The sequence below is a fragment of the Rousettus aegyptiacus genome, unplaced genomic scaffold (assembly GCF_014176215.1).
Source record: "Rousettus aegyptiacus isolate mRouAeg1 unplaced genomic scaffold, mRouAeg1.p scaffold_m13_p_6, whole genome shotgun sequence".
Classification (NCBI taxonomy): domain Eukaryota; kingdom Metazoa; phylum Chordata; class Mammalia; order Chiroptera; family Pteropodidae; genus Rousettus; species Rousettus aegyptiacus.
In genome coordinates this window covers 106,698,441-106,710,577 of record NW_023416309.1, presented here as the reverse complement: position 1 = coordinate 106,710,577, position 12,137 = coordinate 106,698,441, and positions in this window count along the sequence as shown.

Genomic DNA, 12,137 nt, shown 5'->3' with positions numbered 1-12,137 from the left:
TGCTGACCTCTGTACGAAGGTAGAAGAATAATCCCGCACGAATGCAGAAAAATGAGAGGGTTACATAATTTATTCTTTAATTAACCTAATTCGGTGACCACGTTGGCGCCCCTAACGACCTTCTCTACTCAGTTAACCCCACAGAGTGAGAATCAACTCAACTCATGTGGCCTTAGCAAAGCTAGTTACCGAAACTGCGCCTGGCAAAGAGAACCGCCCATCATGCTTGTCACATTCTCGGCTTCTAGAACAGCAAATGGGAATGTCGTAGGGGTTCGAGTTATCTCCTAACGAGAGCTTTTGTCCTTGGCTCTTTCGTTCTTTTTGAGCTTTCATTCCTGGCTGAGGGTCTGCTTCCTTCTCAGCTGCACGAGCCTCTTCCTCGTTATGCGGTGGGGTCAAACGCAGAGAAGTGGACCGTGGTCCAGCTGGGGAGGCAGCAAGCACCGTGCACGGGACCTAACAATGTGGCCCTTCTCTCCTCATCGTCTTGGAGCAGGTTGGAGACCGCCGATCCCCCTGGGACCTCTGTACCTATCATCAGCCTCGAGTCTGAGCACCCCCAAGGCTGAGAGAGGAAGCTGGGAGCCGTCTCCTCCGTAAGGAAAGGCCTTCCTCATACACGATGTAAGTCTTCCGAGGATACGCTTCCCCCTGATTCTTTGCAGACTGAGAGGTGAGACTCCGCCTCACGCGGGGACAAGCTGAGCAAACGAGGTGCCGTCGGTGGCAAAGGCCCAAGGAGCAGGAGCAGGTAAGTGGTTTCTGTCCCCGGCTGTTCCTGTGCCGCCCCCGTCACCTCCACGTGAGACCAGTGCGGGGGGAGAAACGAAGCCCCGAACACGGGTCGTGATGCATTGTGAACATCGACGGGGCTCCCTAAAATGGAAAAAAGAAAAAGAAAAAATTCCTCAGAACTGGACAGTTTTCTGATGGTCTGAATGGTCCTTCCCCCCGGGCACCTCTGTCCCTCCTCCTCGTTCTGAATCGCTGCTGCGTGGTCTTCATCCCCTAAACATCCCCTCTGTGTGGAAGATGCTTTTGGAAATGTGGGTGGTAATCTAACCATTTCTCCCTATTGTCTTAAAATCCAGAAATGGCCTTCAAAACAATTATTTGTTCATGTGACAAACTTCTGTTGAGCACTTACTACTCAACATGTAATCCGTGTAGAGAGACAAAACACAGGCCTTGTTTTCAAGGACCTTAGGGTCTAGCTAGTAGACAGACACTAGCAGTAAGTCAAGTGAGGGACACAGGCCCTGCAGGAAAATGGTTTAGAAGCTCAGAAGAGGAAGGTCTAACTCTGACTAGGGGGCCGGAAAGGACCCTGGTAGGAGCGACACTTCGTTGGAAGCCGAAGTCAGAATCCTGGAAGGTGACCAGGGTGAAGGCAGAGGACGGGGGTGATGCCGGCAGGAAGGAGGCCGATGCAGACTTCAGTGACGATGGCGATGATGAGCCTCTCAAAGGGAGGCAACGTGGCGAGCCGGGGAAAAAAGCAACACTCGAACAGGCCGAGTGGCGGAGGCCCCTCCCGCCTGTCACTGCAGACTCAGCTCTGCTCTCGGTCAGCTCCGGCCCCGGCCAGAGACGCTGGGCCGGTCTGGCCCCATCTAAGTTCACTGACGTCGATCTTCCTCTACTCAAGGTGCACTCTGGGAACCACCTTCCTTGGAACAGAATCATCACCGTTAAGCTACCTATGCGAACTTTAAGTTTGATGCAAGCGAAGGTGACAGAGACCTCGGGAAAGCTCTCCCACCTTGCTGGGTCTCGGTTTCTCCACCTGGTGAAAGCAGGATGTTTGCTCTCTAGAGTCCCTCGTGGCCTCCGATTTTCGTCAGCTCCTCTGTCCCCGCCTGCCTTCAGAGCTGTTATCACGGTGCCCATCTGGTGTCCTCACGGTCCACGCTGGAAGAAATAAAACAACACACATCTCTGCTTCCTGCTGTGTGGGAGGCAGGAAATGGCCTGACACCCTAATTGGGATGAGGTTCCTGCGGTGTGTCCAGCCGCCCGCTCTTCGGCACACCCCCGCCTCCCAGGTGTCTTGGCCAGAAAGGCGGCCACACTCGGCCACCAGCAGCCAGAATCCATCTTGCCAACCATATCCCTGCCTCTGCGGGGTGGAAAAGAATCAATATAGAGACGAGAGACAGCACTTGCGGAGCCTTCCCTGCATGCAAGGGGGAGCCAGGCATGCCTGGGGCGGGCCCTGTGGCCAAGGATCTAGGCTGGACGTCACTCTCCCTCCCATCTGCAGAGCAAGAAGAGGTGCCCAGCTCTCACGCAGAAACTGATGAACAGGTGTAATTTGAAACTCTGCTGCCAATCCAAGGAGGCTAGGCCAGCAGAGAGGAAGCAGGTGAAGGCGAGCCGGTCAGGCGCCGGACAGCCGGTTGGGAGCAAGCGTCAAAGCGGCTAAGTCGTCAGGACGTGGTGGGGCCAGACCCCGAGGGCGCCCAGCAGAGGCGCGTTGGGTGGAGACACGCAGATCCGTGTGCGGGCGGGGCGGGCGCTGTGCGGAAAACGCCCCAGCTTAGGAAATCCACCCATCGCCCCGTGTCAGCGCCTCTCTCAGCGGAAAGCAAATGGGGCTCCTCTGCGCCCCAGTTCCTGATGGAAACGAGACTGGAATCACACGCGAGGACCTCCATCACGCAGGGACGCATCCCGACTCCTGCCTCCAGGAGGGATGGCCTTCGACCCGCGGCGTTCTCGGCATGCCAGGGTCACATACACCCGACCCTTGTCAGGCTGGAAAAGACCTTGATCAGTAGTAATGCACCACAGAGGTGGACGGAGAGGCCAGGTCCCACCGTGAGTAGCGCAGTCACAAGTAGAACTCGGCGCCCTGACCCTCTCAATCTACGGTGCAGACTCTCAGAAACACATGGAGGAGATGGCCCTTCGACCTGCCTCCCTGGGCCACGCACACACACACAACACTGAGAAAAGTAAATGGGATTCCACCTGATGAATGAGAGGCATGGAGAGCAGTCTGAAGTTGTTCCTCAAGCTATATCGGCGCACGTGCACGCGCGCACACGCACACACACATTCAGAAAGAGAGGACCTCTCTCAAGAACCACTCAACAGATTTCCCAGGAATTCTCCTAGGATAATGTGGTTTGCCCACGTCATAACCCCAAGGGAAGCTGGGAAGGCAAACATTGGGTAATACTGGGAAGCAAGTTCTATCATCAGGACAGGAAAGTAGGACAATGGCTGATAGGGAAGTACTTAATACCTGCCGCCGTGGACACTCACTGGTTTGCAGGTCAGACCATTACAGTGAGAAATTTTTTTTTATACTGCGTGAAAACCTGTCTTCTTATAATTTCTAAGCATCAAGCCTAAGAATGCTTCTCTAAGAAGCCTCCTCCACCTTAAACAGCTTTCATTTTCCTCTGATTATACAAGTAATATATGCTTATAATAAAAACTATTCAATGGTATAAATGGTATAACAATGATCGAAATCACGCCATTCAGAGACGACTAGTGTTTGCCTCTGAGAACTTTCAGATTGCTTTTCAGTCTCTCGCTCTTATTGATTGTTGATCCTAGATCCCTTTTTCATAGTTTCGGTTGGGTTGTTTCTTGACACCACCGCCCAACAACATTTCTCAGAGGGTGATCCTGTCCACTTCCGGGTCTCCTCTCGTGTGACCGTGGTGACCAAAGCCATAGCATGTGTTTGGATGACAGCACTGGCCCCAGGCAGGTGGTCTCTCCTTCCCTTGCTTCTAACTTTTAAATATACTAAACAACCCTCCAAAACAAAAACAAAACCTATTCCTTCATTTTCCTTCCTTAAACTTGTTCACAGATTCACAGAGGGCTTGCTTTTCTTCCGACACCATCATGTTTATTTCTGGCCTATACGATCTGCCACAGATGCCACAGCCTGGCTCACATCTCCCTTCAGTATGGGGTAAACAGCTCCCTTGGCTGCGAAGCTGATGCATTCAATCGCCTACTTGCTTTGAATCTCGCTGATATTGTTTATGATGACACAGACAGAATTTTATATTCAGTGGTTCCCATTTCTCTTAAGCCAGGAATCCTCAAACTATGGCTCTCAGGCCAAATCTGGCCCTCCTGTTTGTGCAAATAAAGTTTTACTGGAGCACAGACATGCCGGTTTGTTTACATATTGTCGTGGCTGCTTTTGTGCTACAACGGCAGAGACGATCGGTCGCAACACAGACTCTACAGCCCACAAAGCCAAAAACCTGTATTCTCTGGCCTTTTAAAGAAAAAGCTCACTTCTCTGCCTTAAACCAAATTCCCCTTTACAGTTTCTAGCGAAGGGACTCTGCTTCACTTATCTCCAGTTTTCAAGTTTTTTTCTAAAGTCTGGAGTCCATGACTATGTCCATCTACCAGGAAAGGGAGTCCAGACCGTATCCAGTTCTATTCCCAGCGGGACCTGTGGCAGACGGATGCCCAAAGCCGTCCCCGCCACTACTCGACCTGCCTGTGGGCTGACCTGCCAACTGGATTAAGAAAGCAGCCTGCGTATCTTGTGCGTGATGTGATGGTTTGTGTATAAGCTTCTGTCTTTCTCTCCTATTCGAACCATGTGCCGCTCCTTCCCACCTGTTCTGTTGTCAGGCAAGGGTTTCATGCAGAAGGGCAGGCTCCATACAGGTGCCATTGCGGGCATCCACCCACGCTACCCCTCCTGGGGGTGTTTTCTTTTAAACAAAGTGTAGCCTTCTACCCAGATCCAAATAGCCATAAAGCTCTGGACAATTACAGTGCAAGACAGTGGAAGCTGGAGACACACAAAGCTTTCCGCCACTTAGACCGTGTGCCCAGGCACTACGAGGAAGAGCTCTCAACGTGATGCACAATTGACAGTCAACCTGATTGACATACATCTTTGCTGGAACCCATTACTACACAGAGCAAGACCTGCGTGGACAAAGCTTTCCTTCCACTACAGGGTGTGCGCCAGGCAGGACACCTAGGTGAGACGTAGTAATGACTGCATCGGCCAGCATACCCTGAGTTCCAGGCACTGTTAAAAGCTTGTGTGGACTTACTTAGCTCATTTAATCCACACTGTCGTTCCATTAGAATAACCCGCTATTGCTACGGATGAATAATACACTGAAGTCTCGCGAGATTATAAGTGCCGCCGCCTACCGACACAGTAAGGGCTCAGTACCTGGGTACTGTTGCTCCCAATAGGTGGGAGATCTGCTCTTCGAACATCGCTCCCTCGTGCGGGCATTGGACTGGGTGCCCTCTGCAGCCCCGCCGTGCTCTTCCTGGCTTGCCTGGGGGGCACGGCAGCCCCAGTGAGCAGTGATTTATAACCCATCCCCGTCCGAACCACATTCTTACCCCACCCCGCCCTGCACTTTACTCATTCTTTGCTCTCTTCTTTGCTCTCAGTAAAATAACCGATGCATAGATGGCAAACGCTAATGGATTCCTTTGCCGCCGCTTGTAGATAACGTCTGTCGGTTTTAGCTGCTGCCTTCTAGAGCTAATTTGTCAATGTGAGGACACTCCCGGCAGCTGAGTGGGACAGGCAGCTTCCGTGGCCAGAAGCCTGTAGGGAGAGAGGCCGGGACTTCCAGTGTGTGAGTGTCGTGCCACAGGGGAGAGGTCGAGGGTCGTGGAGGGAGCAGCTTGAAGGCTCCTGGACACAGTGAGGAGCTCAAAGCTGGTCCCAGCACTGCCACTTACGACCGAGGGTCCTCAGGCAAGGTGCCTGTGGGTGGTGAGGAGTCTGGCTCCCGGCGAAAAGCCTATGCGTCCTTTATCGAGCCTGACTACATGCAATTCCAAGACTTTCCTTGGAAAGCTGCCTTCTCCACACCAGGCCCGGTGACAGCCACACGCTGCAGGCTCTGAAGGGGGTGGCAGTCAAGGCCTCAGGCCCCTCCCTCCGGCTGTGTCTTTGCTCATAGGTGTGTTCCCAGCCCAGGTGTCCTCATTCCTGGGTGTCCTTGTCCGAGGTCTTGGGGAAGGTGAGCTTCTTCAGGAGCCTCTGGCAAGGCCCCTGATAGGGCGGGAGAGGAGGGCAGAGCTTGGAGACGCTTTTCCCCACCCTGACTCAGTTCCCAGTACTTTTCCACTGCCAACCTCTCCTCGTCACCCCCTTGCCCACACAATCGCCGTGAGAGGGTAAAGGCTCAACCTCTTCCCTTCTGGCCTCTTACCTGAATCAGCGACTTTGACACCCGACAGCTCCGCTCTCTCTCCAGCTCGCTGAGCTCCTGACAGCTGGGTCCCTCCGTCTTTCTCCTGTGAGACGGGGGAGCTCACGCCGAGGTCATGCTTAGAAAGTGTCTGGCACATCACAAGTACAAAATGGCAGCTGTCACTGCCCTTCTCTTTCCTTTTCCAAGACTAGAGGAATGCTTTCAAGACCCCGCAAGGGGGGTCCTTGTGGCTGGAGTGGGAGACAGTGCGGGGGAAAGAGCGGCACCAGGTGAGGGAGAAGGCACCAACCCCTGGTGCTCAGGGGAGGGGGAGCCCAGCAGGAGCCACAGCAGACATCCAAACCCACGGCGGAGCCATGCCACCGTACCCATGTTAAAAAGATGCCCCTAGCTGCCACGCGGAGAGACCGTCGGAACATCAGAGAGGGAACTCTAGTTCGGGGACCAATGACCCTCACGGTCCAGGCAAGAGACACAATGGCCTGGCCCAACGCCATGGAGAAATGGGGATGCACCAAAGACACAGTTTGGGGTCCACCGGCAGCTCTCGACGTTTGAGGGGACATCACAGGTGTGGGAGCAAAACGTTCCCAAAATAGCTTCTCGGTTTCTGGCTTGAGCAACCGGGTAGACGGCGGTATCATTCGCTGGAACAGGATCGTTTGCCCAAACTGGCTTAGAGAGGTACACACGACCGTCTCTATGCAAAACCGAGTGCAAGTTCCAACACACAGATCGAGTGATGAGCTGCTGGGCGGGGCTCAGGTCAGAGGCGCAGGTAGCCTGCACTTCTATCATTCTGTGAACGTTCAGGTGCTTGCAAACAAGGCTTGCTCTTTACACGCACACCTGGGTCTCAGATTATCCCCATCCAAGAAACAAAACAAAACAGCAAAGAAAAAAAAAAAAACAACTTAGTTTTGTTTTGTTTTGTTCCTATTTCTTGCTGACTGGAACTAAATGCTGCCATATGCTCAGAAAATGTCCAACGTTTGCATGTTTTGTTTTGTTTTGTTTTGTTTTTTTAATTCAGTTTTATCTGGTCTAGTCACAGAACCTTCGGCTAAGTAACCCTATAATCTGCACTTATGAATAACCTTGTAATTGAGCGATTGCCGTAATCATTGAGGGCTGCTGTGTGGACAGTAGGCTTTGGGGTTTTTTCTAAAAATTTTTTCTGGAATGCCAGAAAAAATTAAGTCTGGAGGCCCAGCCTCCAGAACCTGCAGGCCTCCCCCAGGAGTAGTGCAGGTGAGGAGACGGGCCCTCGGTAAGAAAAGGGAATTCTGCACCCGGATGGCCGCTTCTCCCAGAATGACCTCTGTTGTTTTCATTGAAAATCTTAGGGATAACTAAACCTGCACAGAGCCTACTTGAGCACTTAAAATACTCTTTTTGGAAGCTGGCACCGTGCTGATTACTGGTTACCGAGTGTCTCCCATGTCTGCACATCGCCACGGCCCTGGAGACTGACGGCGGCGCATCCGCACGAGACGGTCCTCCGTTTTTCGGATGTGCGAGCGGGCTGGTAGCTCCTGTTCAACCTACAGAAGCGACCGAACTTGAACCCAAGCCTGTCTAATGCTCAAGAAGATAAAGGTCCCCATTTTACCCTAGAGCGGTTGATCTGTGAGTTAAGCGCAGAGAAGTTCTCTAGCCCTGAAACAACACCATCTCTATGTATCTGCATCCCTCTTCCTCTGAGTTCTAGACCGGCCTGGGTGTCTCTGAGTTCAAGGTGTCGTATTCCAAACGTCATATTCCCTCCAACATCTCTGTTCCCTCCCACATGCCCCATCTCACTGGGCTCAATCTTAACATCTCTCTCTCCTTCCTTCCTTCTATGTGTATACATGTTTGACTGTGTGTGTGTGTGTGTGTGTGTGTGTGTGTGGTGTGTCACCCGCCTATGGCTCCTCCCTTCTAATCGTCCTTCATCTCTATCCCTCGACACTGTCCTAGCTTTAGCCCTCATCATCTCTTCTCTACGTTTACGGCGGCCCCATAACCATTCTCTCTGTCAGAAAGATATTTCTGAAACACAAATGCCATTATGTCTCCCCGCTCCTTGAATGGCTCCCCATTGCCTCTACGCAATAAGAGCTCACATCCTTAGCCTGTCACACAGGGCACTGCTTCATCTGTCCCGGCCTCGTCCCCTGCTTCCCCCCACCTACCTTCTTCAAACTCCACCCCCTTGCATCCAGCCAGCCACCTCCACTCACACCAAACGCCTCTTCGCCATTGGATACCCTGGATTATGACCCATCTCTGTAGCTTTGCACATGATGCGCCCTCAGCCACAACTGTCCTTTCTCTCCTTAATTCCTGGGGACCGAACCCCTTCAGGAATCAGCTGGAAAGTCACCTTCTCTGTGAAGTCTCCCCGCAACTCACGGGCAGAATTAGTGCCCTCTCTTCTGCTCCGCCGTTATAATGTTTATCACAACGGCTTGCCTGCTGCCTGCCTTGAGGACTCCGCTTTCCTAAAGAGCAGTAATTATACATTATTCACCGCTGCATTCCGCCCCCCGTTGCCCAGCCCAATGCCTGGTACTCAGCGAGTACTCATTAAACGTCTGGCAAAGAAATGGATGAATGGGGAAAAAGCATGGCAGCCAGGCTTTGGAAGACCAAGTGTGATTTGGCACTAATGGGACAGCTGTCACCAGGGACTAAAGAAGATGCTAACGAGAGTGCGAGGTGGCTCAAAGGTGAACGTGCCCGTGACTCAGGGCGAGCGGGATGTTCGAAAGCTCCGAGAACTAAAAATGAGCGTCAGCAGACTCCCTTGCAATTGGCCGGCGTTTTCTTTAGGCAGCCCTGTGTGATTTGTGTAACTGGGGCAGTTCTGCCCACCGTGTAAATCATGGTCTGAAAATGGCCACGTTGCAGCAGCTTGCAGGGAAAAGGGGGTGGCGGGGTGGGGCTGGGGGGACTTTGCTTGTAGGCCTCCCCCTGCCTGGCTAGGCAAATCATTGCTCGAGTCTCGTTCTGTTTTAATAGGAACGTATTGCTCATCGTTGGGTACCTGGCCTTTTTTCTATACTCTCATGAAATTTTTTTTTTTTTTAAGTATTAGATATTCTCTCTCTACTTAGGAGATTGCAGTTTTACTGAAAATGCTAATATACACATGGAGTTATTACAAGTCAGAACACCATATAAGATCAATATTAGATTGCATAAAATCGGTTGTGAGTAAAGAGTCCCTGGGAGGATGGATGGATGGTGGATGGACAGATGGACAACTAAGTATTCTCTGGACTTGTAATTGCTTCTAGCTAATCGGATACATGAGAAATTATACTTCAATGTGGCACTCTTTCAACACTCCAAGCAACACAATGATGTAGCTCAAGTTAAAATAGTATAACATTAAGGAATGATACCAATGAGTGAAATTTTTGGAAGGTTTCAGGTATTGATATTTTTTGGTCCCCAAATGACACCTTCTTTGCCTACATTAAACGCTAGTCCTGGCAGGAAGTCCCAGCAACTCCTCACCACTCAGGAATGGAAATAAGAGGCAAACAGGAAACCGTGTTTATTTTTTACAACAAGTCAGCCAAACTCCCACACCTATGCTATGCATTTCCTCTGTTAGGTGTTATGAAGTGCAGAGAGAAAAATAACGCTTTCCTCTTCTTTTTCACCCAAGAAGCTATCTTACTGTCGCCCTGCTGGGCACAGAGCATGTGAAAGGTTGTGGCAGAGCACAGCTAGGGACAGGTGCAGGGGAAAAAAGTTCCTTTGTCTACCCAGGATTCCTCAAGTCAGTCTTTTTGAAACAGTTTCTAACAGGAAGCCATGTAGCTACTTGTCAATGTCCACACTGGTAGGGACAAGGTAACATTTGATGAAAAGCTCTAACAGAACATGACTGAGTCACAGGGTAGACCCGAATGCTGCTGAAACATTGTTCTGTAATGAAATGACTTGGAAGAAGACGTGAGAACCTTTTAAAACCATGAGCTATGCTGCATGTTCCTAACCCTCACTCACCTGGGCTGGTAACATTCACCTTCAAAAGATCATCCGGCCCACGAGTCCCTCAGTGAATTTCCTTTATCCCATAGAGACTCCTCGAGAGAAGTTAAAACGTGAGTACCGGTTCTTAGACGGCTCTTTTAACTTCATTTAAATTACTATTATCATGCCCAGTGTTCCATAATGATACACCTTGGACTGCCAAAATGTCTCTGAGGTGCAGGCTCTGAATAAGGATCTTGGTTTAAGAGATATAATTTGACGGGTCTGCCATGAGGCCTTCGCCAGCTCAGCCGGGCCTTGCCTCCACGTGCCCTGACCTTCCCTTGCCCCTGTGGGAGCACTCTGCTCGGTTCTTTGCCATCTTCTTATGGCTTAGGCACCCGATGGTGTCTTACTTCTTGGATCTGCCTGTCTATTCTTCACATGACAATAGCATTATAGTCAGACACGAACAGGAGGATTGGAGAAATAGCCTTATTCATATTGACATGAGTAAAAAAAAATCACCATGAGAAGACAGTTGCTTTAAAATGCAGTTGCTCTCCATCTCATACCCATTAGGATGGCAACTAGTTAAAACAAACAAACAAACAAACAAACAGAAAGTAGTAAGTGTTGGCAAGGATGTAGAGAAAGTTCGATCTTTGTGAATTTTTGGTGGGGATGTAAAGTGGTGTGGTCACTGTGAAAAACAGTATGGCAGTTTCTCAAACAAATAAAGATGGAATGACCATATAATGTAGTAATTCTACTTCTGGGTATGTATCCAAAAGACTGAAAGCAGGCTCATAAAGAGGTATTTGTACACCTGCGTTTATGGCAATGTTATTCACCATAGCTACCATAAAGAACCAACCCAAGCATCCATTGGTAAATGAATCAATGAGAAAATGCAGTATATAAATACAATGAAATATTACCTAGCCCTAAAAAGGAAGGAAAATCTGACACATGCTCCAATATGGATGAACCTCGAGGAAATCATGCTACGTGAAAAAAGGCCAGTCAGGAAATGATAAATACCATACGGTTTCACTTATGTGAGGTAACAGAGCAGTAAAAATTAGAAAGACAAAAACCAAACCGCAGTGGCCGGGGGCAGTGGGGAGGACGAGATTGGGAGTTAGTTTCGTGGGCACAGAGTTTCAGTTTTACACGATGAAGAGAGTTATGGAGACAATGTAAATGCATTTAATACTACTAAACTGTACACTCGAAAATGGTTGATATGGTCAATTTTAGGTTATATGTGTTTTACCACAGTAAGAAATTTTAATGTCGTTTCCCTGAGTTTTTGCACATATTGAAGAATCTGGATCATTCTGACCTCCTTCTGCATACAAAAGAGCTGAAAACTCTTCTAGAGGTTTCCAGAAAGCAAACTACCATTGTATGCAATGTCAGAAGGATCTTGCCTTGAAATTATGCTGCATTTCCCCGAGGATATGGGTATGAGTAGGCACCCCAAAGAACCTGCTGGGCCTATTTATTTAATCACATAAGGTCGATCAAGTAAAAAAAGCCTCCTCAATCGTTGGGAGACAAGAGGCCATTTTTGGCATTGCGTGGGGATGTCCCTCAGACCGACCCCTCGTGGACCGAGGCCTGAGTCCCAGGAAGAAAGGGGCCATAAGCAAAATGATGGAAATACTAGGAGATCGTGGCAGCCAAGACGGCATTGGCCTGGCACCAAGGTGTGGTAGCACAAAATCGGAAGCGACAGCAGATCCCCTGTTGGGTAGAACACACGAGCCACTTCAGACCCCAGAGGCACCGGCCAACTGGCCACACCTGCGGTCACAGCACTGACAGCCTGAGCCCCTGGAACCCAACGCTTTATTGGAAGCAGGAAGAAGCACTAGCAACTCTGGGCAGGCCGAAGACAGACAGTGCCCTTCATGGAGACGTCGGCAGCTGCGATCACAGGCCCCTCTGGTGACGATGCTGTGGCCAAGG